Raw genomic sequence first — 26,428 nt, 5'->3', positions numbered from 1 at the left:
TGAAAGACACCAATGTTCGGATCCAGGAAGCTCAACGAACTTCCTATATAAACTTTAAAAAATCCTCTCCACATATAGATACATCATAGTGGCTCTGCAGAACAACAAAAGAAAAGAGATTTTAAAAGGGTCTCAAGGACTGAAACAGATCATCTACAAAAGAACTGATGGTAGCAACAGGATCCAGAAGACAGTGGAGAGGAAATATCTAGGTTGGACACATTGTCAATAAAAGATCTTGGGTTACCATTTCACACCTACCAGACTTGGCAAAAATACAAAGCCTGATCATGTTGGGGAGAATGTGAAACAACAGAAGCTGTCATCATTACCGGTGGAATTGTAAATTTGTTCAACCTGGTTTGGTAAAGCGGAGCGTGAGCACACTCTCCGTCCCACTCGCTCTGTTTCTAGGGCAGCACTGACAAACATGCTCCAGGAAGCATACGCAGGAAGGTTCTAGCAGTGCTGTGATAATAACAGGAAATGTGAAAATAACCAAAATGTCCATCATTACTACTACGAAAAATAAATTTTGGTTATCATTGTGGAAATCTACAATCATGTGATCCATAGCTACGTGAATTAGCGTGAATAAATTCCAGCAGCATAATACAAACAAAAGTAACCACTTAGAATATATACTGCATGATTGCATTAGTAGAAAGTCCAAAACCAAGTGAAAGCTTAGGGATAACAATTAACACATTGTTAACTCTGTGTGTGTGCGTGTGTGTGTGTGTGAGAGTGTGTGTGTGTATGTGTGTAGTAAAAGGACAAAGCCATAGATATACACCAAGTTCAGATTAATGCTTACTTCTTAGGAGGAAGAATAGAGAATTAGGGAGGGGTAAGAAGAGGGCGTCCAATGTCTCTTATCTATAACATTTTATTGAAAAAAAAAACTCAAAGCAAATATAAAAACATGTTATCATCAATTCAATATGGGTGACAAGCTTATAGGATTTTTATATTATTATCTGTAATTTCCTCTATATTTGAAGCAGTCCTTTATTTTAGAAGTAAAGCAGACTAGTATACATAATATATAAAGAGCTCCCAAAACTGCTAGTAAGAAAACAAACCACCATGAAAAATGGGCAAAAGATGTGAACAGATACTTCACTAAAGAAGATATATGGATGGTAAATGAGCACATGGAAAGCTCAACATCAGCAGTCAGTAAGAAAATGAAAATCAGAACCACAATGAGACGCCACTAGTAGAGACGATAAAATTTGAAACACCCTATCAAGTGTTGCTAAGGATGTGGAACAACTGGAACGTTCTTACATTGCTGGTGCAAATGTACAATGACACAATTTCTTTTAACATCACTTAGATAGTTTCTTAAAAATTAAACATAGAACCTGTATAAACATATAAACCATATAACCCAGCCATTCCACTCCTTGGCATTCACCCAAGACAAAAGGAAACGTGTGTTCATAGAAAGACTTGTATACAAATAAGCATAGTGGCTTTATTTGTAATAACCCAGAACTGGAGGCAATCTGAATGTCCATCAACAGGTAAGTGGACAAACTCTGATATAGAATATTATGCGGCAGTAAAAAAGGAAATCATTGTAGGCTACAACATATGTTACTTTCAGAACAATTACGTCAAGTGAAAGAGGCCAGACGAAAAGAGGGCATGGTGTATAATTCCATCTATTTTAGGAAATGTAAGTTAATGCACAGCAACAGAAAGCAGCTCCATGACTGCCAGGGGATGAAGAGGTGGGGAGAGGGGGGATGGCCTGGAAGAGATCATGAGGAGACTTCCAGGGGTGATTAGTATGTTCATTATCTTGATTGTGGTGATGGTTTTACGTGTGTATTCCTGTGTCAAATTTTGTCAAATTGCACCCTTTAAACATGTGCATTGTTAAATATCAATTATACCTCAATATAGTTATTTTAAAAAATAAAAAGAACAAAGGGAGAAGCAGTAACTGACTCCCAAGGCAGATGAAGGCACAGCCATAAAACTGCAGAGGATTCTGACAAAACTGAGCACATGTTCCCCAAAACACCAGAAAGTTTCAGGAATTGGATGGCCCAGGGATGTGGGAAGGTACAAAAGAAAGTCATTGGATTAAAGGGTTTGCAAACCACCAGGTCACTTTCCCCATTCCCCAGTTAGACGTTGACCCCCCTCCCCACCCCATTCTGCCCTCTGCTGCGGGGCCACCAGCTGCTGCCACCACTCTGCTCCTGGAGTACGGGCAGTCAGGCTCATCCCGGCTCACTGTTGGTCCCAGCTCACTATTGGTATATTCATCTTCAGGGAGAGGAAGGGCCCCCCCCCGAAAGATACACATGGAATTCACCTGTCATGTGATGCCCCCCACAGGGTGGCCCCCACAGGTCACAACCTGCCCCCAAAACAGTGAGCTTTCTCTTAACTGTCTCTTTAACACAAATAGGGGTTTCCCAAGCTTTTAAGGAAAGCTACCAATATGAAAGAACCAAAAGAGAGAGGAGAGGTGGGGAAGGGAGGAGGAGGAGGGAGGAAGATTAAACCAGAAAAAAAATGGAGACAAGACAGAAAACAAAACAAAACCGCAAAAAAACGGTCACTAGTGTGTTTACAGAAGACACTATACTCATAAATCAAGCATAGTTGTCACGCAAAAGAGCAATCACAGATTAAGAAACGAGCCTGCGAATTAAAACTCTGACAGCTGAAGTAAACCTGGAGCTTAGGAAAAGGGGATTTGGAGGAAGAGCATGGAAAGTGAGTAGAGCTGGTCTGAGCTGGCCAGGAGGGAGGAGGAGGATGGAGACCAGCAGGCCAGCCAGGAGCTCCAAGCGCTGGGACCCCAAGTTCAGCCCACGCCCCAGCTTTTTGAGGCTCTCATCCTTCGCCGACCTGGGTGGAGGATGAGCGCACAAGGTACCGGCAGGGTCACCATGCTGGGTGTTCCGTTTCTGCCCAGCCACGGGGCAGAGGGATCCTGACCTGCGCTGGGGGCACGGCTGGTGGCACCAAGGGAGTGAGTCCCCCAGGCAGGGGGCTTTTGTAAAATTGACACAAAAGAGCACAATGGGCCAGAAGGGCACCGGCACAGGACAGCCATTTGTCCCACAAAGGAGCACGGACCTTGGACAGCTGGCCGTGCCCTGAAGCGTGGCTGGGGCACTTGGCTGTTGAAAGATGCAGCTCCCACGGAACTCCCTCCGCACAGCATCCCCGCATCCGTCTCCCCGGCTCGCCTCTGCAGTCTCCCCACCTCCAGGGCCCCTCTCCCCACGGCAGAGGCGGCAGCATCCTGCTTCCTCTGAGCTCCCCTCCCGCAGAAGGACACTGGGGGGCAGTCGTTCAACACTGCACACACTCCGTCCTCTGGGAGGCTGGTGCTCAGGCCCCTGCTCACCCCGGGGATGCAGCCTTTACCGAGGGCTCCAGGACGCTCTGTGACAGCTCGGAGTCCAACCCCACAGCGAGACCACGGGTGATGGTGCTGGAGCTCGACCTGCTGCGGCCCAGCCCTGCCAGCCTGCAGGGCTCTCGCCCACATCACTCCCCGGGCGGAGCGGCGGAGCCCAGGGCCCCGCTGGCAGGGCTCGTCGCTCACAGCCCCCCTCGGGCTCAGTGAGTGCCAAGGGAGAGCAAACGGGGGGGGGGACACGCCGTCTCAAGTAAGCTTAGGGGAACCACCAGCACACAGCTCGCTCTCCTTGCCACGCGTCTTCTCAGTCCCCGAACTGCCCTGCCCACTTGCGGGCACACTCCCTCCCTGTGTGTAGTTTCTACGTGATAAAACCACTCAGGCTCAAGTGGATCAAAAGAGGGGCATGAGACGGCCTGGAACTGCCGCCTGGGCGTGTCCCCCACCAGTCCTCGCTGGAGTTTGGGCTTCTCTCCCCTGCTCGTCTGCGTTTCCCTCATGACAGCGTTTTCACTGATGGAAACAAAACCCCACGGCAGGATTGTGACAACCTCAGGACCGGAACATTGATAAACAGACAACATGTGGACAAATGGCCAGTCTAAGGAAGGCAGTCGGGTGATAAACGAGCAGGAGTTCAAAGGAAGCCGAGTGATGTAAGATCCATGAGGGTGACTCACGCGCGCGGCATTTGAGACGGACGCTCACAAACAAGGGGGCGGCCGCGGCGTCAGCAGGAGCAGCTACAAAGTCCAGCAGCCCAGCCCCGGGTGGGGGCTCTGGGAAACCCCAGCAGAGGGGGGACTGCCACCGGGCTGAGACCCACGGGCTTGCTTGCAAACAAAATGAGCCCGCGGCTGCTCTGCCCCTCTGGGAGCTGCCCTGCATTTCTCAGTGGCAGCGACCCCACGTGAAGGCAGTCCATCCCCGATCACTGCGCACCCCCACGCGCTTCCAAGCTGCGGCCCCACCTCAGAGGGGCAAAGCCAGTTTTGTGAAAGAGAAACTGGGGTCCGACCAAACTTGCCATAGGTTTCTTCATTGCTCTGATGAAGCCATCTTCAGATCCACACCCACATGACAGCCCAGAAGGAAAGAATGCATGAGTGTGTGTCGTACGTGTGAGAGTGTATGAGGGCGTACGTGTGTGTGTGCATGCACAAAGACACACACCCACAGGCTCCAGAGGGCCACAAACAGTCCTCTGTACTGAGGAATTTCAGGCCGGTTGGGCGATTCACTTAGGGGAACTGCTGAGAGCACGTGCAGGAAGGGAACACGTGCCCATGCGTGCTGTCCCAGGCTCACCACTGCTGTCCCCGGCTGGGGAAGGTCACTGCTTTCAGGTTTCGCTGAGAAGGGGACACTGAAGCGTGGGTGTAGCACAGTGGTAGAGCACTCACTTAGCAGGCACAAGGTCCTGGGTTCAATTCTCAGTACCTCCATTAGGGAAAAAAATTCTTAAAAGGAGATGCTGAAAAACGAATCCACATACACGGGTGTGATCAGACAGATGTTGGAGGAAACACGGCTGCCAGAGAGCCGTCCCAGTTCAGGAAGAGGAAACCTTTGCAGGAGTCAGGGAAGTTTTTTATTTCCTCCGCAGTCTTCCCTCTGCGAGCCTGTGCTCTCCCTGGTCGGGGGGTGGGGGTCCTCCTTCCATCCTGGGCACCCAGGCTCCCTGCGGTGACGGTGGGTGTCAGCGCACCAGTGTCTCTGGCTGCCCTGCGCTTCTGCTGCATTAACTGTATTTCTTTGGGTGGATGATGACCAACTCACAGGCCACCTGCAGGGACACAGAGAACCCGAGAGTTAGGCACCGTCAGGACAAGGAAAGGCTACAGTCCTCCCAGCACGGGGCGGCCCTGCACCTGCGGGCTGGACCGGCCCCACGCGGGGCAGCCATTGCTCACACGCACGTGAGCACATGAGCACAAACACACTCCCACGCCACCAGACACTCACATGCACACAAACACTGTGCTCACATACACACTCACGCACACCCACCCCAACATCACACACACACACACACACACACACACACACACGTTCACGGGCTCACCCTCACACAGTTACACACTCACCCCTTCTCACACACACGGACACGTGCCCACCTACTTTCACACAAACACACACGCACACTCACACACGCCCTGGTTTCAGGTGAGACCTCCCCAGCCCCACACCAGCCCATGCTACAGACCCACGACCCCAAGTCCCCTACTTGCTGGACTATAAGGTGACCTGTCCCGCCGCCCCCGCCCCGCGGTGCCCCACGGGCTGGCTGGAGGCCCTGCAGGAAGGGACCAGGCTGCGGCACTGCCCAGAGTCACACTTCCCACTTCTCAGTCTTCTCACCACGGCTTCCCTCCCATCGTGCTGAGAGCCACAGAGTCTTTTCTTGGCCTCTTATTTCCCTCAGGACCAATGGAACTTCAGAACAAGTTGTGTGCAGCCCATGTGGTCCCACTTGGGAACCACCAGTCACTCCTTTGATCAGAACTGATGGAGGCAGGATTTCTCCAGCCTAGAATACAGGGGCTTCCTGAACCCCCCACCTCATCCATGCTGAGCTGGATCAAAGCTGTCCCACCCTTGTGAAAAGCTCTCGTCTGAGCGGCACGTCACCATGAGATGCAGCAAGGAACGTTTCCACACTGTCTCTCTGAACGCCAGGCCAGCCAGGGTTTGGGCTTCTGTGAACGCATAATCACCTAAAATCAAATTGTTTATCTTTATGATCAAAATACTATCTTTGCAAGGCTGGTTGGGATAATAAGAGGTCGTTTTTGCCAACGTCCTTTCTCACCAAAAAGCCATCTCATATTTGCAAACGTCTCAACATTGGGCATCCACATCCTCGTACATAGACGGAGCCAGCATCAAGCTGCCTTAATCGCACTGTACGTTCTGTTTCTTCATCCAGGAGGGAGTTCCAAGCCCCCACCCTCTGCACGCTGGTGGGCTCAGGTCCATCTTCTGATGACCGTCTACACTCGCTCTCCTGGTGCCCAGCCAGCCTCTGGGCTGAGACAGCTGCCCTCAGGTGCCTCTAGACTGCCCCTCTCCCCCAGACCTCAGAACCCCGTACCCAGTGATCTGCTCAGAATGTCCGGAATGTGGAACGCGCCCTCACACAGGCCATGTCGAAGATCAGACTCACAATTTCCACCCTCCTCTTGGCAAGGGCTGGTTCAGCAGCAGGAAACCGTCTCCACACAACACAGGCTTAAGCAAGAGGAAATTTGATCTTTTTTTTCTTCTTTTTTTTTTGCCAGGTCAGGTGATTTATTTGCATTTCTTTAATTTAAGGTTGTACAGAAAAGGTACAAACGTGGTCTCCCATATGGCCTTCCCCCAACTTTCCCTACCGTCAGCATCTTATAGGACCACGGGGCAGTTATCAAAACCAAGAAAACAGTTTTGGTAAAATGCTGTTAACTCGTTAACCAAACTCCAGACTGTATCCAAATTTCCGTCGCATCCCCATCGGTGCCCTTTTTCCTGCCATGACCCCAGGTTGTGCGTTGCTGTCAGCTCCCTGGTCTCCTCCAGTGGGGACAGCTCCCGAGTCTCCCCCATCCCTTGTGGAGCGTCCTGGGCAGGTGTTTTGTGGATCTGCTCCATTGTGTCTATTGGACTCTTTCCCAGATTGCATTATGCTGGGGCAGGGGTGGCTCCGTCTTGCTGACTTTCCTTGTGCCTCGGTCTCCAGTGCAGCTTGGCGTAGCCTCATCACTGATGGGCTTTGTCACTGTCTCTCGTCTCGCCGTAATCCCAGCCCTGTGTCGTGGCCAAGCCTGGATTCGGGGAGGGTCAGCCCCCTGCCGAGGGGCGGGGATGGTGGAGGCTGTCTCTGGAGACAGCGTCTCCCGCTCTGCTTTCCATCACTTTCGGGGGTACCGCAGCTCTCCTCAGGGCTCTCTTTCTGGTTCAGAAATGCTGCTCTACCTAAAAATGACAACCCAGCAGAGGCAGGGCTCAAGCCCCAGTTCGCCCCGAGGCCCTCCTCGGCAGGCACAGGACGCCGGGACCCCCAGGACTGCAGCTCAAGGAATGCTCTGGGCACCAGGGAGGGCCCAGGAGGGAACAGAGCAGGAAGACTGCGACAAGAATCTTCCCAGGTTCCTACAAGAATGTTCTGTTGTGCGCTCTTCTCCATGAAGTCACACAGCTATAGGAACAATAAAAGGGGAAGTAAAATCTGGACGCCAGTTTGCTGCCTGCAAAAGAGATCCCGCAAGGGAAAGAGGCGAGCGTGACCGCACCATCCCCGTGGCCAGCTTCCACATGGGGTGTGTGCAGAGGGACGACATGGCCGCCTCGAAAATGCCCATGGGCACTTACCAGAGCTCCCCCACCCCAGGAAGATGCAAGGAGCTGCTGACATCACATGACACGGGACATCATTCTCCCGACTTCCTCACTCCTCCCCCAGCATCCTCACAGCACCTGCCCAGCATCCTCCCCTCCTTCCTGCCCTTCTCACGCGCAGTCACTGCTTTCCCTGCTCCCTTCCTGCCACCTTCTTTCTTCCCTCCAGGAGTTCCCAAAGTCAGTCACCTTTGTTCCTTCTATTCTGCCATTCTCCAGTTATGCTGCACCAGCCCCATACAAGACCGTCCCCCTCGCCCCCTCCGTCTCTCCCCTCCTTCCCCACTCTCTCTCCATCCCAACTCCCTTTCCCCCTCCCCCTCCATCTCCCGATTGCTTCCCCTCCTCTCTCCCCCATCCCTCTCTCAGTTGCAGACTCTTCCCCCTGGATCCTTGAGCTGGCATCTCTGAAGGACAAGAGCATCGTCCCAGTGGAGGCACCTGGCTGACACCATCTTTGCCAGGTGGTCCAAGTCCACACAACCAGTCACACTACAGGACAGACAGACACCACATGTCTGATGAAATGGGGCATGTAGGGAACATTCCTTCCAGCCGGGCCTCACCTGGATCTGATGTTGTGGACATGTCAGACAGGCCCGAACTCCCACCTCCTACAGAACAACCGCCCTGTAATGTTTCGAACCCTCAGGATCACGAAAGACAGAGAAAGACCAAGGAGCTGCTCCTGCTCACGGCTGACCAGAGACGCAGGATTGCAGGCTGAATCTGGAGCAGACGGAAGGCACTATGAAGGAAGGACATCAGAAGACAATTGGAGAAACCTGAACACAGCTGCACGTTACATAATAGCAGCTCATCAGTGTTAGGTTTCTGTAATTTGAACAATGTGTTGTGGTGACATGGGAGAAGGTCCTTGTTCCTTACGCAAGTTATTGGAAGGCAGAGGCCCCGTGCACTGACTCCCATCACCCCACACATCATTGCATGTGGGGCGCAAGGCGCTCAACACCCTTGTTAATAAGCAAACGAGTGAACCACTCTCTCGTTTACCATCACCTCTAGTCCTTAGGACGCCCTGGTGACATAGGTGTCTCCATCCTTATTTTACAAATGTGAAACCAACTCAGGGACAGTGGCACCCCCATGCTAGTAGCAACTGCAGCCAGGGTTTGGGCATCTTCCCTGAGCCTGACATCCTCATACCTTCCACTTCACAGCCCTCTGCCATCACTTAAGCCCATCAGCGTTGTGCAACCGATACAATATTCTCCACTCTAACCAGCTTTTCCCAGGAGTGAGGGCAGCTGGCTCAGAGCATCGGCCACTTCAGGTAGCCCACTTCACGCAGGAGACACCTCAGCAGGGACTCTGGGTCCGAGCCTCCTGCTCACAGTGTCTGGGACCAGTGTCATCAGCAGAAGCATCCCGGGGGGAGCAGTCAGGAGTGCAGCCTCCCGGGCCCCATCCCAGACCCGCTGGAGCTGAGTCAGCTCTCTCACATGACCCAGGTGATGGGTGAGCACCTGCAAGGCGAAGAGGACTGAGCTGGAGCAGTGGAGAAGGCCCTCAGTGCCCCAGGGAGGACGGTGGAGGCTGGAGACGCGGAACGGGTAAAGCCACGGAGGGTGGTGTGAGAGGGCTCGCCCGACCTCAGCCCCCGGGGAGAAGCCTGGAATCCCTCCATCCTCGGGCGCCGGAGGCCTCTCTCCCGGGGTCCCCTCAGCCTCCCTGGTCAGCTCTGCTTCCCACCGAGCTGTGGGCATGGCCGGCACTCATTAGACGACAGGACGCCTGGGCAAAATGTGACCAGCCACTGGTGAGCCAGGGAGGCAACGCAACGTCAAAATGAACCCAGATCTGCCACCCACAGACTATGGCACATAAACAGGGGTGCAGAATATTATATAGAACATTCGGGGACGCCTCCTCACTGGGAGGGCTGGAAGGGGAAATTGGAGATTTGTCTGTTTTGCTTATTTTGATTTTCACCTTATCTGCAGTGAGCTTCTATCGCTGTGCCTTTTTTAAACTTCAGTCTAGGCTCTGTGGAGGGCTTGACATGATTTTTCTCAAAAAATAAAAGATAAATAAATATTTTCTAAAAAATTAATAATGGCGATATATATATATAATATATATGTGTGTGTGTGTGTGTGTATATATATATATATATATACACACACATACATAAATTGTCTTCATCCCTGAAAATAAGAATAATCTTTGTAGAGGAGTTTTCTGCCTCAAACAAGCAATTTGATAACCCAGTTACAGAGGTCAGTTGTTGCAAGGATGAAGCCTCAGTCTCTGGGCATCCAGAGGTCCCTCGGGGACCAGGATATTCCCAGGTCAGCCCCGAGGACACTCCTGCTGTTCTGTGTGGGGCTTCTGGGTGTCCTGGTGGCTTCTCCCTGCAGACACCTTCCTCTGCTGATTCGTGGTTTCTCTGCTTTCCCATGAACTGCCTGGACCCCTTCAGACCCAGCCAAGACCTCGCCATTCACGCATCCATCATCATCCAACTGCTGCTCTCTGCCCCGGCTCCTACTGTGAACTGTCACGAGATCTGACGAACCCTGCCCTGGGTCCAGATCCTTCCCTAGGTCATGCAAGTGATGGCCAGGGGGCAGGTCCCAGCTGAGAGGAGGCGTCAAGAGGAAGAAGGAGAGCAGACCCCTCTCCCTCTGTTCCGACTCGCCCCGAATTAATTACCCCTCTGACAGGGACATTTAAACCGGGTTTCTGACCTCCGGGGAGCTTCAGTTATAAACTTAATCACAAACCGATGGTTAAAATGCTAGATGGCCACAGATGGTTTCTAGCACTTCACACAGTGTCCAGAACATACTAGAAATAGGTGCTTAACGAAATTTTAGGTCAATGAATGACTCTGAGAAATTAGAGGAATTCCAGGGTGGTTGTTTCAAACAGCCCACACAACTGGCTGGAAACATCTTCATCCCGGTTTTGTTTTTCCTCTTCTACCGTTAAGCATCTATTCACACACAGTCACAAATCAAAGCCAGGCATTGGCGCGAAAAGGCGGCCACCTGGATGCATGTGTGGTCCCTCAGCTGGTGCACAATCTTTTTTATTTACTTATTTATTTTTTATTATTATTTGGAGGGTGGAGGGAATGGAATTAGGTTTGTTTAGTTTTTGACGGAGGGACTGAGGATTGAACCCAGGACCTCGTGCATGCTAAGCACGTGCTCTGCCACTGAGCTGTGCGCGCCCCTCCGGGAGCCCAGTCTGAGTATGAAGACCAGAAGCGTGGTAGTGTCTGAAGCTCCTGCTCCATAGAATTCAGGTACCTCTTTTAAAAGCTAATATTGTAAAATACCTCAGCTGCCCTCAGGGCAGACAAGAGTAAAACCGGACTTTAAATCAGCTGGTGTCCTCTGGCTGGAAATGAAGTTATGACACGTGTTTATAAAGTGCTACTCTGAGGCAGGCCCTGTCCTGAGCACTTTGCGTGTTTTTAGGCACTTCAGTCCTACAGTTACCCCAGGAGGGTCTCTACGTCCATCATGGGCAGACGAGGAAACCGGCAAGTTGCTTAAGCTCCGCGCCCAGTGTCGCCCGTGGGTGTGCGGGAGGGGCGCGAGCCTGCAGCCCGGCCCAGGTGCTTTGGCTTCCGACCTTCGCATCTTTGGCCCAGAGCAAGTCTTTCGCTTCCTACACCATGAAGGTTACACACGAGTGCGGGAGACTTCAGAAGAAACAAACCAAGTTGGTTTCCTTGCGTTTTAAAGTTCAGATCCAATTCATTCAAGGAAGGAAATGATACACTAGTTTCCTTTTTTTTTTTTTTAACCTACTGCCATACTTAAATTTCACTTCTGAGTCTCTTTAAAAACTTCACAAGATCCCCTCCTGCTCTGTCAGTCATTTTTAACTGTCTAATTAAGTGAAGTGAGTAGACGCGTTGCCAAAAAGCATCAGCAGATTGTCACATGTCAGACCCACGTAGGCAAAAATTGAGTGCGTTTCGACACTTAAGTCATTGGAAGACGGGGTGATGGCAGGTTTCTCTCAGTGCCTGAGGTCTGCCCCACAGCAGAAGTCTTGTTGCGTTTTTCTTCCACTTCGGTAGTAAAAGCAAGTGTGTAAGCTGCCTTGCTGGCACTTCCAGTCTGTCACTGTGTCCAAGGCTACCCCAAGGAGTCTTTAATGGAAGAGCCGTCAGTCTTTTGTGGGTCCAAGCACTTCTTGTTAGGGGTGCAGAGCTGTCATCACCTCTCCCTCCTCCCAGCGTGTCGGGGCATGTGGCACAGTGGAGAGTGGCTCCGTGCGAATCTAAGCTGGCCCTGCGCTACCCCTTTCTGGCTGTATTTGCATCTCTTCGAGCCTCAGCTTTCCACCTGTAAGCTGAGGACAGTCATAACCACAGCAGCTTCAGACTGTCAAGGGCGTTCGTCTCAGAGCGTTGCTTCTCAGCGCAGCCCTCGCGCGGGCGGCCAGCGGGGCAGTCGGCTGAGAGGGGAGAGGCCCGCTGTGCTCAGCTGTGCAGAGAAGTCAGTCCCAGCGAGAGAACCAAGACCAGCAGGGGGGCTGGATCAGGGGACGGATTCGGGTCCAGTATTAAGAAGGAACTTTCTACAAACTGGAGTAGACTTACAACAGAGAGGTTTTTCACAAGAAAGGATGGGTTACCTCGCCCATGAGGTATTAAGGTCAGGCCCTGATAAGTACTCATTGGGGGATTTGCAGAGAGAACACACAGAGCAGATAAAGGGTTGACCCGAATGAGTGTCTCTGAATGTTTTCTAAGGGACCACGATCCCCTCACATTGAGATACTCTCTGTCATAACATCATGACTACTTCCTTCATAGGATCTTATCAAAACCTTCAGTCATCTTGTTGACTTACCTGTTGACTTCTGTTACTGCCTCTGCCACCTGCCTGTCAACTCATGAAGGCAGGACCCTTCTCCCTGCTGTATCTTCAGCATCAAGGGACATATTTGACAAATAAATAAATGAGTGAGTGAATTTCTAAGACTCCTTTCAATTCTGAACCAATGAGGCATCAGGCTTACTATGTCTGCTAGGAAGCTTCTTTAAAAAAAAAAAAAGAAAGAATATGAAAAGGAATACAGGTATGTGTATATGACTGAAACATTATTCTGTACACCAGAACCTGACATAACATTGTAAACGGACTACACTTCAATGAAAAAAATTTCAACAATTTTAAAAAAAAGACAAAGATGTTCTTTTGGGACTGGTTGGGCAAGAAAAAGAAATAAAAGAAAAAGAAGAAGTAAAACTATCTTTGTACACAGATGACATGATCTTGTATGTAGAAAATCCTACGTGAGCCACAAAGTAATCTGTTACAGCTAATGAGCAAGTTGCAGTGCACAAAAATTTACTGTTCATCTGTATAAAAGTAATAAATGATCCAAGAGCGAAATTAAGAAAACAACACCATTTAAAATATTATCAAAAAGAATAAAATATTTAGGGGTAAATTGAACAAAAGAAGTGAATGTCTTATATCCTTTCAACCACAAAACATTGTTGAAAGAAATTGAAGAAGACCTAAATAAGTGAAAAACAACCCATGTTCATAGATTGGAAATCTTAATGTTGTTTTGATGGCAACGTTCTCCAAATTGGTCTATAGATTCAATGCAATCCCTATCAAAATTCCAGCTGGCTTTTGTCCCCCTAAAGTGACAGGCTAGTCCTAAAATTCATAAGACAATGCAAGTGGCTCTGAGTAGCCAAAACTACCTTGAAAATGAAGAATAGTTGGAGAACTCACACTTCCTGACTTCAAAATTAATACAAAACTACAGTAATCAAACCAGTGCGGTCCCGACATAAGGATAGACATACAGATAACTAGAATAAAGAGTGTAAAAATAAATGCACATATATGGGTGTGTGTATATGTGTGTGTGCGTATATGTATATATATATAAAATTTAGTTTCAACAAGGATGCTAAGACCATTCAATGGGGAAAGAATAGTCTTTTCATGAGTAGTGCTGAAACAACTAGATATTAACAAGTAAAGGAATGAGGTTGGACTCCCACCTCACACCACATATAAAAATTAACTCAAAATTGATCATAGATCTAGCTGTAAATACTAATACTATGAAACTCTTAGGAAGAAAATGTAGGGAGTAATTCTTTGTGACCTTGGATTAGGCAATGAATTCCTAACATATAATGCCAATAGTACAAGAAACAATAGAAAAAATAGACAAACTGAATTCATTAAAATTAAAAATGGTTTTGCTTCAAAGAACAGCGTCAGGAAGGTGAAAAGACAACCCACAGAATGGGAGAAAACATTTGCAAATCACTTATCTGATAAGGGACTTGCCGACAGGAAACAAGTCGACACTAAAAAGACGAATAGCCCAAATTACAAAATGGCAAAGGATTTGAACAGACCCTTCTCCAAAGGAAATACACAAACAGCCAATAAGACACGAGAAGATACTCAACATCACCAACCTTTAGAGAAATGTAAAGCATAACTAGAATGAAACACCACTTCACACACGCTGGGATGACTCAAATTTAAAAGAAAGACAGTAAGAAGTGCAAGGACGTGTGGAGAAATTGGAGTCCTCATACATTGTGAGTGAGACTGTAAAACAGTGCAGCGGCTTTGAAAAACAGTTTGGCAGTTTAGGGAAATAGCTTTATGCTATTGGGTCTTCTCATCCACGAACACCTTAACATGGTTCTGTCAAGTCTTCTCTTAGGTGCTTCAGTAACACTTTGAAATTTCCTCCATAAAGACTTTCCACAAGTGTTTAGGCTAATTCACAATTACCACACGTTTTGTTGCCACCATCAGTGGCGTGTTTCTTAAACTGCACTCTGTATTGTCTGTTGCTTTGGATAACATGTTGATTGCTGCGTACTGATCTCGTGTCCAGAAATAGATCGTCGATTCTAATCATTTGTCTGCAGGTTCCCGTGGATTTTTCTACGTAGACTATCTCATTATCAATAGATAATTCCAATTTTGCTTCCCTCTTGGAAATTCTTGCTTTTCTTGTTTCCCTTTGGTATCTTACGATAACGTGTAACTCAGGTAAAATATTGGATACAAAGAGTGTTAGCAGACATTCTCAGCTTTTCTTGAATTTAAAGAGAGTTATTCTAACAGTTCATCATTGGATGCTGCTTGCTACAAGTTTTTTGTAGATGTTTGCTATTCCCAATTTCTATTCCCAGTTTCCTATGAGTTTGGCTTGTGAATGAGTATAGATTTTTAAACTGTCAAGGTGTAAATTATAGTCGCCCTTTGGTATCCAGGGAGATTGGTTCTAGGACATCTTCGGATACCAAAATTCAAGGATGCTCAAATCTCCTATATAAAAGGGTGTAGTATTTGCCTATAACCTAAGCCCATCCTCTTGTAATACTTTAAATCATCTCTAGGTTGCTTATAATACCTAATATAATGTAAAATTCTATATAAATAGTTGTAAGTGCAATGTAAATGCTATGTAAATAGTAGCCAGCACACAGCAAAGTCAAGTTTGTGGTTTGAAACTTTCTGGAATTTTTCTTCTTTAATATTTTCAATTTGCGGTTGATTGAATCTGCAGATATAAAACCCAAGGACACAGAGGGCCACCTTCGTACACAGAGTTGTCCACAAATAGAGTTTTAAATGCAATCTTACATTCATATTTTTCATGATCTATTCATGCTAAACGCTGCTTGCTAAGATCTATTAGGATTTCCATGTCCATGTTTGAAATAAAGATGAATCTTTTCCTTTCTCACACAGTCCTTGTCTGCTTTGGTATGAAAAATAAACTAGCCTCAGAAGATGCGTCAGCGAGCAGTGCCTCCCTTCTGTTCTCCGGAACATTCTGTATCATGTGGGGATAACTGTTCCTTGACTGTTGGGCAGAATTCTCTTCTAAAACTGTTCCTAGTATTTTGTACATAGCATTAGGTAGCCTTTTAAACTGCTCTTCAACATTCTTTAATGGTTAAAGTTCTGTTCAGATTCTTTTTATTTGGGGGTTTTGCCAAATTACATATTTTTAGAGGTAATTATCTATCTGTGTTTTTACGGGTTTTTCCATGGTTTTTGTTCTCAGCATACTCTTAATTTCTACTCTATCTACAATTATATGCCTTTTTCACTCCTAGTGTTGCCTTCTCACACTCTTCTTTCAATCTGTTTTGACTGAGTGTGTCTTTTCTATTTGTCACTTCATAAACCGGCTCTTGAAATTATTGATTCTCTCTTTTATACTTGTTTTTTATTTTATATGTTCTTGCTCTTAATTTTATTACCTCCTCTTGTCTGCATTCTTTGACTTTACTCAGTTTTTGACTTTCTGTCTTCCTGAGGTTTTTGCTTTTCTCAGTGAGTGTGAGTAATTGTTCCCTCAATTATATATGTTAAACACTATACATTCTCCTCCAGATTCTGGTGTAGCTGCATCCCATAGGTTGTAATGTATAATGTTTTATCATTTCATTTGAAATATATATATATATATATATATATATATTTATTTATTCTAAATATTTTTAAGAAAACAGAATTAAAAGATAAAATAGTTTTCTTAGCTTTCCCTTCCCTTGACTAAATAAAGTGCTTTTTGTCTAAAATTGAACAAATATTAACTTTTTGGGTAACAAATACTTGCTTTGTGGTTAGGACATGTTAATTGCTACAAATATTCCATGTGTGCTTGAAAATAATGTATATGTGTTCTCAGTTGGTCTTTATGTTTATTTGGTGGGGGTAATTAGGGTTTTTTAAATTTATTTTTGATGGAGGTACTGGGGATTGAACCCAGAACCTTGTGCATGTTAGGCACGCGCTCTACTGCTGCGCTGCACCCTCCCCCACCCGTCTGGTCTTTAGCTCAAGCAGCATCTGATCTGTAGTTTCTCTCATCCCTGGGTGGTTGTCATCATTAACCTCTGTTTGAGAATTCTGTTTTCAGAAGTTCTTGGGTGTGTCGGGGAAGTTTTGGCAGACATTCTAGTCGACCAGTTTGCAGGAAATGATGCCTCTAAAGCCTTCCTTCGATGGCCTGATGGACCCTTCTCCAAGAGGTGGTCTTCGAGGTGGCTGGTTCTGCTGTCCTTTGACAGATGTGCTGCTGGAAGGTTGAGACATAGCTCCCAGGCCAGCCTGCAGGGAAGGTGGACTTAAAGGCTCTTGAAATGCTGCAACCTTGGAAGTCCAAGTTTCCTTTTGAAAGGGGAGCCCTTTGAAGTAGAAAAGCGTGAGAAATCACTGAGTTCCATAGACATCCACAGATATGTGTCTTTGAGATTGTCTCCTAAAATTAAATATTTCTGTGGAGCTCTCAAGGGTGTTAACAAGATCCCTCTTCTGAGCCACCCTCCCTTACCCTCAACCCCAACTGCCTGCAGAAGGACCCTGGACATCCCCAAACATCCCATTCCTCTGACAGGACCCAAATAGCAGACAGTGAGTTTTCTGTTGGCAGTTTATTTTTTGAAGCCTTGCTAGAGTGAGGCAACCGAGATGCATCATGAGTTGTAAGATACATGAAGACCCCACGGACAGACTTACATCCCAAAGCAAAGATTCAAATTGCCATCAGGAGAGAAACAGTGAGCTGAGACTTTGGGGCCATTGTGATTTTTTTTTTTTTAAACATTTTACACTCCTAACAATGAAGTGAGCAAGGGATGCGCAGAGAATTTTCAGATTAATTTTTTTGTAAGTCTCTGGGCCTCTTGCAAAAATTAAAGTGAATGAATGAAAGAAACAAAAATATGAATGAATGAATGAAAAAATATGAAATGCAAAATGAATGAATGAAAAATATGAAAAAAATCTGTATTATCAATAGTAATGAAAGAAATACAAATTTTAAAAACATGAGATGGCATTTCTCATCTCTTAGATCAGCAAGGAGTAAGAACTGGTGACATTTGAGGTTTTCGAGAACAGAAAATAAACTGGTGGGATGATAAAAATGTTGTAAACTTCTTAGGAAAAAAAAAAAAGGTGGCCAAACCCAGTAACTCCCCTTCTAGGACATGCATGCATCCTAAGTGAAAGTCACACCCTCACGCAGGGGCTGTTACCATCGCCTACCCACATCCTCCTCTCTTCTCCTCTGGGCTCGTAGAAGATGACACACCACGTCCTTGGCAGGCAGACTGGGCCATGAGACTGGCTCAGGCCAAAGGCTGTGAGCGGAAGTGATGAGTTTCACATCCGGCTAAGGGCGGAAGGGCAGTGCAAGCTTTCCAGTCACTCTGTGTTCTCTGGAAGCGGACTCTGGAAGCCGCCTCTGGGACTGAGTGAGCATGTGGAATGGAGCTCTGGGCGTCCTTTGTTTCACTTGAAACTGAATAAGAAACAAACCTTTGCTGTGGTAAGCCACCGAGAGTTTGAGTTTGTTTGTTATCTGCTCAAGCCAAGATAGTCCTGACAAATACACAAAAATGCATATCACATGAGATTCCTTGTAGCGTTACCTCTAACGGTCCAATTTTAGCCACAACCTAAATGTCAAAAAATAGAAGATGGCCAAATAGTGACGGCCGGCGGGATAGTATAATATGATAATATAATTATATACAAATATATGATGTAATAACATAATTGTAATATGTAATATTATGTAGAAATATGAACACTATAATAAATACTTACACCAAGTAAAACTGATATGCTGAGGGTCTCTAGGAGCCATGGGAACATTCCCACAATAAAATATTGAAGGATAAAGAAAAAATATTTAACTATTAATATTAAACTAAACTAAAATACTAAACGATTCATGCAGTGTGATGACATTTTTGTTTAAAACTGCTCATGTAAACGCAGAGGAAAAAGTAAAACACAAACATTGCGATATTCGTAGGGATCACGATGGTGAAATAACACAAAATTAATGACCCAGAACCCGAAGGTGGCCGTCAGGGAGTTTGGCAGAAGGAGCCTTGAGAGATGCTATTTCACATAATACGGAAAAGCTAAGTAAGGACTGTTTCCTAAGACCACAACCACAGCAAGTGGAAATAAGTAATGAGTGGCCGCGGGAAGGTTGTTTTACTGAGCAAGTGAACCCCTTCCTTGGGAAATCATTTTATGGGGCAGAGTGCCAGCTGATTCCTTTCCTTTCACAGATGATTATCCGAATCTCACGCAGGCTACAGGCGAGCTGAGCACAGTTAATGGAAAGAAAGAAAGACAAGGCGACTATTTAAACACACAAGTGGGTCTCAGAAAGTCTTATCGCGGCTGCTACGTTGAAATCGAGTCTTGAGGTGTGGGCTTCTAGATGTCCCGTAAAACGGCGTGGACAAGTTGGTTTTGTCATCCCCAGAAGTTTGAAAAATATGCCAAGCTTTGTTTCAGGAACACCGTGTGGGCTTGTCGAGACACAGGAACGTTCCAGTATGATTAGGGCCCATTCCAGGAATGACAGGGGAGGGAAGGCAAGCTGGGGCATCCTGTTTTTAGAAACGGCCATCAGGTTGATCAGAGGAGACTCTTGGGTCTCAACAACAAATTCGGAGTTCCGGCGATCCGAACTGTTTCCCTTTCGGGGGCCGTCCCTCTGCCCGGGAAGGGACTCTCTGGTCTTTGTGGGTTTTCCCAGAGGTGGCCACAGAGGAAGTCCATTTCTCAGCACAGTTCGAGCTGGAATGACTCCCACAGAGATGCTGATAAACCTTTTGTGGAATCTAAAAATGCTCTTGTGACGCCCACGGCTCCTGAATGTCACCAGCTGGGAAATTACTGCTGTTCTCTTTCACTGGCAGGAGTGACACTTGAGGTAGTCACTCTGAGTGCAAAGCAATGACAATGATGACAGTGTTTTACAGGATAACTCCCAGAGCATATCTGAGGGAGCAGAGGGGATTAAGGAGCGTCAGGAGCAGGCAATTTGAGTTAGATTTACTCCTAGGCTCAGGATGTGGCAAATGGATAATCTGGAGCATCTGTCATTCATTATTCACTTGGTAAGTTTTTATTTAACATTTATTCTGTGCCAGACCTTGCTGCAAGCACTGAGGACAGACATAGATCCTATAGTCATAAAGTTTACCATCTAACAGAGGATACAGATACTTATAAACAGATAAACATAGAAAGAGTGGCAGAAGGCTTGTCAGGAAAGCAGTCTCTGAGCTGAGCTTGCAGAATTGGAAAAAAAAATTAACCAAATAAGAATTTCATCTCTGGTGCCTCAGGAGGTAACTCCCCGTGGGTCTGTGGCAACTGTCAACTAAAAAACATGCACAGCCTAAAAGGTGAGCGTTCTGTTATATTTGGCAGACTTTCTGAGGACCCGGGCCTGGGAAGCGGCCTCTCAGATGGCTCTAAGAGACCGCTCCGAAGAGGGAAGGGAGGAGCCAGGATAGACAGGAGTTAGACCAGGTAGTCAGACCATCAAAAGATGACTGCGAATTAAAGAAAACCAGACATCTGAAGGTAAGGAATTCAGTGCTCTTCTACGCATGGGAAGGTGCAAAATCTGGGCTCACTGAAACCATTCCTTTGATGTGCACCTAGCTCTCTAGGGCCAGTGTCCTGCTCTTTCCCATCCCAAGTCACCTTGGTGGGGCACCATGGCGGGTGGCGGCCGAGGCTGGGCGGCCCACTCGCCTCCATCACTGGGGTGCAGCTCGCTGTCGGCGGTGGAGGCAGCAACTGATGACTTGATGGCCACAGCATCCTCTGTTTACTGATACGGCAGCAATGGTTTCCATTCACATAACTCTGCACGAAATCAGGATAGGGCTGCTGACGCCCCCTTGTTCTGGACGATCTTTGGGAAGACTCATGGACGAGAGGAAGAGTGACTTCCCCCGGACAAACACCTGGCAGGCTTACTGTTCGGGGTGACGAAGACAGAACCTCCCTGCAGGTCTGTGTCCAAAAAATTCAGCTTCCAGAGGCTTCGGTTGCCTCTCCTGTAATGCAACCCACTGCCAGCGAAGATCTCACTGGAGCCTCAGAATCGGGGGAAATGGGAATTCCAGAGGATTCGGGGTTCAGGGAACCAGCCACAAACCACTGACCCTCCGCTGGCTGTGACTGCTATAAATAACAAGTGCTCTTTGCCTCTAATCCAGGAGTCTCTTGTCTTCTCCCAGGAATCCTGGAAACTTGCAGCTCACTTGTTTGCTGGCAAAGAAGGGGGAAGCTCAGGACCGTCCTGGTTCTGGGAAGGGCAGACTTACTGGAAGAGAAAGCATCACGGAGAGATAAGAAGGTCAGGGTGGAGAAGGCTTAAATGGCTTTTCAGGAAGATAACCAGTGTGTCAATGGAGGGGGACTCCTGTCCCCAGGAGGCCAAGTTCCAAGGAGGAGAAGCAGCCGTCAGGGCCTCCCTCCACTGCCCAGGTTGCTTTAAAGGCCCCATTGCCCAGGTTAGATTGAAGGAAATCAGAGGCTTTGGAAAGTAACGGCCACCTCAGTGACCTGGCTATAAATAAACAATCATTTTAAATAATAACAGTGAAGAGCTGTCACAGATCTCATTTCTGGAGCTATTTATAGGCTTCCTGTGGCAGCCTAATGAGATGGATCACATTTTAATGCTGCAAAGCTTTCGGTCTTAAGATAGTCTATCTTAAAGGTCAGCCCTTCCCTGGAGGGGACCCGGCCTCTCAGGCATCACGGAGCTCAGGTGGTCCTCAGTACACAGTCCTGGTGCTTCAACACAGAGTCCATCTCCCAAACCTCAGAGGGAAACGAACCAGAGAACACAGCTCCCTGCCCTCAGGTAAGCCACGTCAACACCGAACTCCTGGCCTGGCCCCAGCGCCCCAGGAAAGTTTATGTTCCCCTCCTGAATTTCAGCATCATCAGCTGTCAGTGATCTCTGCCGACCCCGGGCAGTGACCAGCCTGGTGGTTGAGCCCCACACATGCCCTTGTACCACCTCTGCTTGGGTGCGAAGTGAAGTTTCACACTTGGCTTTTAAGCATCGGCGTGCCAAGGATTCCACCAGGGAGTTCCCACTTGGGAGATCCACCGCGGGTCCCCTTTTCCCAGACCCACATCACTCGCTGCTCCTCCCCCCGCTCTGCAGTAATACGCTCTTCGGAGTGCCCGGCTGCCCAAGCCGCTTTTCCCCCAGTTCTATCCCAGTCACTTTTCTAGTCCTTAAAATGAGGCTGGACGGGGTGAAGTTGGGTTTGAAAGATCTCTTTCCCATAGGTGTGTGGAGGAAAGGAGGACCTTAGAAGATTCCCATCTAAATTACCAATGGATGGCGATCTTAGTAATGAACACTTAGCCACAAAAATCAGAAAAGCAAGTGACAACAAGTATATTTCCCTAAATCTTAACAGTTTATAATGTGTTCCACAGACTTACTTTAAAATTAATACTTGGGAGGGGAGGGTATGGCTCAGCGGCAGAGCGCATGCTTAGCACGCCTGAGGTCCTGGGTTCAGACACACACAGCTGTGTATAAAATAGACAAATAACAAGGTCGTACTGTTTAGCACAGGGAACTAGATCCGATTTCCGGTAGAAACATATAATAGAAAAGAATCTGAAAAGAAAAAGTGTATATGTATATGTATGTGTAACTGAGTCGCTTTGCTGCACACCTGAAACTAACATTGTAAACCAACCACACTTCAATAAAAGGTTTTTAAACGTAAATGAAATTAATACCATATGTTTTATTTACTTTATTTGAATAGATTATTTTTAGACAACTGTGGATTCATATGCAGTTACTCTTAGCCAGTTTTTCCAATGGTGTCATCTTGCAAAACTAGACTATGTCACAGCCATGACATTGACATTGAGACTGTCCACCTGTCAGTCAGATTCTTCCAGTTGTGTATGTACTGATGTGTATTTCATTCTATACAGTTTAATCACACGTGCACATTGGTGTATCCACCACCATAGTCAAGATTCTATACCATTTCCATTTCCCCAAGAATTCTACCTGTTGCCCTTTTAAACCACATCTACCACTCCCCTGCCTCCAACTAATTTAATAACAATTCATTTAAAAATAAAATAAGTTGGTGGGAATGTAAAATGGTACAGCCACTGCAAAAAGCAGGCAATTTCTTATAAAACTAAATATACAACTCCCACACAAGCCAGAAATTATGAGCATTTATCCCAGAGCTATGAAAAATTATGTTCACACAAAAACTTGTATGTGAATGTTTACATAAGCTTTATTTGCAATAGTCAAAAACTGGAAATGACTTAGATATGCTTCAGTGTGTGAATGGTTTCACAAGTTGTGGTCCACCCACACTGTGGAATATTACGCAGTCATCAAAAAGAATGATTCATTGATATATAAAACAACTTGGATGAATGTCCAGGGAATTATCCTGAAGGGGAAAAAAAAGCCCATCCCAAAAGGATATATACTATATGATTTCATTTTTATAACACTCTTGAAATGACACATTGCTTTTGACCTGCTCCTCACGACAGCCTAGGGGGAAGGGTTATGCACAGCAGTTACGGCAGAGGAGAGGTAGCCCTGAAATGAAGGCTGGGGTCTACAGTGGCATTTGATTTGCCTCATTAGCCTGTTCCCTTCCTTTCCAAAACACCCCAACAGACACACCCAGTCTTAAGATTGACCGAACAGCTGGAAAGCCAGGATCCCTGTCAAGTTGACACATAACCCTAATCATCACAGCCTGTATTTTAATATAATTAATCTCCTGGGTAATCTCATGTTCTGGTTTTCTACTGCTGGGTAACAATCCCTCTAGCCCCCAAAATAAATGAAAAACAAACAACCTTAGTGGCCTAAAATAACCATTTTCTTCCACTGACAATTCTGTGGATCAGGAGATTGCGGGAGGCTCAGCTGGACAGGTCGGGTCTGACCCATGTGGTGCAGGCTGGGCTGTGGGGGCTTTCTGGTGCCCTCACATCCCTCTTCACCCAGCCTGCTGCCTCTTCAGTGCCCCGTGGCCTTCCAGGCACCTCGGCCTTGACCTTGATCTTCCACAGCACTGCGATCTGGGGGCCAGTGAACTTCCTACACAAGCTGCCTCCCACGCAGATGAAGATGAAGGTTCAGGATGACGTCACTTCAGCCTTATCCTGTTGGACCACGTATTGTTGGGACCTGCCCAGGTTTGAGGGGTGGAGAAACAGACCCCCCAAGTGACAAGGTGACTGAAGAAGAGCATGTGGCCCGGGGACATTGACCAGCCCACCTTCGGAAATTCCAATGTGCCCACTGAGTGGACTTCACGTATTAAAAGCATCACTCTGACTGGTCATCTGGAGGCTGCACCAAGCCATCAAAGGGGCACGTGGCCCCGGCTAGGCGAAGACCCCCATGCCAAGCTCCTGGTTTATTCTGTTGGGGGCAGAGAGGGAGGGGGAACCTGTTACACTGAGTATGGGCTGAACTGAACACCACTGGAACTGGCAGCCTGGTGGACCTACAAATATGCTTGCTCTCCTAAATTCATCACAAAGTTCAAAAACTCTCAGTCCAGGATGAGATGCAAATAGGGGCGGTCTGTTAACTCTGGGATCACATCTTATCCCAGCTCCTTCCCTGTTTCAGAGCCACCAGGTTGCTTTCCGGGGTGCACACCCATCTCGTGGCCAGGCCCGAAGCCTTCCCAAGGAGGGCACCACTCACTATCGCTCAGAAAAAGGTCTAAGTTGTAAGTAACTGCCAACCCCGGGGAGTTGGCTCCCACCCTGGCCAGCGCCCCTGGGGGACCCAGGGCTGCAGACAGCTGAGCAGTTCCTCCCTGAGGGCGCTGTCTGCAGACGCAGACACAGCGCCTGGGGTCAGAAGTTCCCCATCCACTCAACAGGCCCCCGCAGGTCCCCAAGACCTCCACAAAGAGGCACTAACCCAAGGATGCCAGCGGACAACAAGGGCCCGTCTCAGCTCATGGAGTCAAAGGTTCCATTCGTTCCTAAACTCTGAGAAAGGGCTTTCGCCGGCTCGCTGGGTTTCTTGCATGAGATGATTGACTCAGAAAGAAAATGACTTGCTGGGTTTCTCGCTTCCTACGTTGGCCTTGCAAACAGAGGGGGCCTGCTAAGCGGTGTTTGGATCAGAACCTCCCGGCTGAGGAAAGCGAGTCAGCAGCTGGCGGGGTCGGCCCACAGTGCAGAAGCCAGTCATGAGAACAAAGGCAGTTGGTTCCAGCCCGGGATGGATGGTGCCGCAAACACAGTCAGCGCAAACATCTCCCAGAGGAGACAGACCTCAAGCCCTCGCGTCACGTGAGTCAGAGGGAACTTCAGAGTGACTCGCTTCTCTGTCCTGAGTTCAAAGTCCTGTCTAAGTCGGAAGAGGAGAGAGGAGGGAAGGGGATGGATTAAAACCATTCTGCTTGCCAGACGCGTGTCCTGTCCCCTCCCTTCCCTGGAGAGCCTTAGTGACCAAAAGCCAATTTGGTCCCCGGGGCTTCCTCACACCCCGCCAGAGTGTTCAGGAAGTAATAATCAGCTGAGACCGCTTCACTTTTAAATCACCTGGAGAACAGGGGCGGGAGGACGGACAGCCTTTGACCCACTGCTCCAGGGAGAAGCCGAGAGAGCGAGAGTCCCCGCGAAGTCGATCCCCCCCAGACGTGAGGACAAGGGCGGGCTGCCGGCTTGCTGGGCAGCAGGGCGGGGCTCTTTTTATCCTCTCCATGCAATCTGATTTCCAGCTGGCATGTTTTCAGACAGAACTTTCCTATTAAAATGTGCTACACTTATGACTGAAAGCTTGTGGTGCTCAGAAAACTCTTTACCAAAGGCGCTCTCACCACGGTGCCCGTGTGATGGTGGCCTGGCTGGGCTTTGGAGGACCGATTTTTCATCAGTGTCTGACCCGACTGGACACGTGCGGCCAGCCCTTCACGAGGGATGAGAGGTCACTGCAGAGGAAGGATGGCAACAGAAAGCACATCCGTGCCCCACCTCTTCTTCCCCGGGCCAAACACGCCCTGTGGATTTGGGACCTCACACCACACACGGCCCCCAAAACTGAAGGCTCTAACCAAGTACTTGAAAGAGGTTTAAAGAAACTTGCTGAAGTTTGGATGAACCCCAACTGGGCCAACAACCCCTGTCTCCCAACCTGCAGACCTACCTTCCTGCTGAAACGTGCAGAGGGAAGGATGTCAACATAGCGACGAAGAGAGCGATGAAATGAAACCAAACACATGCTGCTCGCGCCAGAGGTCCCCAGCCCCAGCTGCCCTGGCCAAGAGGAGAGCGCGCCTCCGGCCGGGCGGCCGGGCTGCTCACCAGCTGCTGGTGGAGGGCGCGCAGCGGGCAGGGGAGCCAGGCTGGGAGGCAGAAAGGCTCGGAGCATCCTGACTGCATCTTTGCCTCCGCGAAGCATCCCGACGCTCCATCGCTATTTTTAGAGCTCAGCATTTCAAAGGTCAAGTGCTTTCTAAAGTGTTTGTTTTTCCCTCCAGGGTTTGTGCCCTGATGGAAGCGACAGCCTTGTGCTGCTCCCCTGCCCCCACACCACACTGGCTCCAACACTCACCACTTACCTTTTACCCGAGTTGCCGACAAAGCCTGAAATGAGCAGTCTTCAGGGTTTTGGTTTTTTCTTAACCTGGCTCCAGTCTTGACCCTCGGAACCACAAATGCATGGTGGGCCCTGAGGAAAACGCAGAGTGCTTCCCCTACGGGGCCAGCGGGTGGAAGGCACCCCACAGGTCTTCACAGACAAGACCAGGCCCTCCCTGCACAGATGCAGCCTGACCCC

The 26,428-nt window shown here is 48.0% G+C and overlaps 1 protein-coding gene across 1 annotated transcript in view; it reads right to left on the bottom strand.

The window, feature by feature from the left end:
- Positions 1-724: 724 nt before the first annotated feature.
- Positions 725-26,428, bottom strand: part of LOC116153395 (ubiquitin carboxyl-terminal hydrolase 3) — a 213,828-nt gene continuing 188,124 nt past the window's right edge. Inside the window, exon 14 of the mRNA XM_064485519.1 lies at positions 725-5,183. The gene's annotated coding sequence lies outside the window, so the exon portion shown is untranslated. The remainder of the gene's footprint in view (positions 5,184-26,428) is intronic.

The sequence above is a fragment of the Camelus dromedarius genome, chromosome 5, assembly GCF_036321535.1.
Source record: "Camelus dromedarius isolate mCamDro1 chromosome 5, mCamDro1.pat, whole genome shotgun sequence".
Taxonomy (NCBI): Eukaryota; Metazoa; Chordata; class Mammalia; order Artiodactyla; family Camelidae; genus Camelus; species Camelus dromedarius.
This window is presented reverse-complemented; position numbering and strand designations above follow the sequence as displayed.